The following is a 513-nucleotide window of genomic DNA, read 5'->3' as shown; positions in this document are numbered from 1 at the left end:
CTCATCCTATCCTCATCCTCATCCTCATCCGCATCCTCATCCTATCCTCCTACTCATCCTCACCTCATGCTCGTCCTCATCCTATCCTCATCCTCATCCTCTTCCTCGTCCTCTTCCTCATCCTCTTCCTCCTCCTATCCTCATCCTCATCATATCCCTGTCCTCTTCCTCATCATCATCCTCATCCTATCCTCCTACTCAACCTATCTTCATCCTCTTCTTCAATCTGTCCTCGTCCTCATCCTCATCCTCATCCTGTTCCTCATCCAATCCTCGTCCTCATCCTCATCCTATCCTCCTCCTCATCCTCATCCTCGTCCTCTTCCGCCTCCTATCCTCGTCGTCATCCTATCCTCATAATCATTCTCATCCTCATCCTATCCTCGTCCTCATGCTCATCCTATCCTCATCCTCATCCTCCTCATCATTCTATCCACGTCCTCATCCTCATCCTATCCACGTTCCCATCCTCATCCTATCCTCATCCTCATTCTCCTCCTCATCCTATCCTCG

The sequence above is a fragment of the Lupinus angustifolius genome, chromosome LG04 (genome assembly GCF_001865875.1).
Source record: "Lupinus angustifolius cultivar Tanjil chromosome LG04, LupAngTanjil_v1.0, whole genome shotgun sequence".
NCBI lineage: Eukaryota > Viridiplantae > Streptophyta > Magnoliopsida > Fabales > Fabaceae > Lupinus > Lupinus angustifolius.
This window is presented reverse-complemented; position numbering follows the sequence as displayed.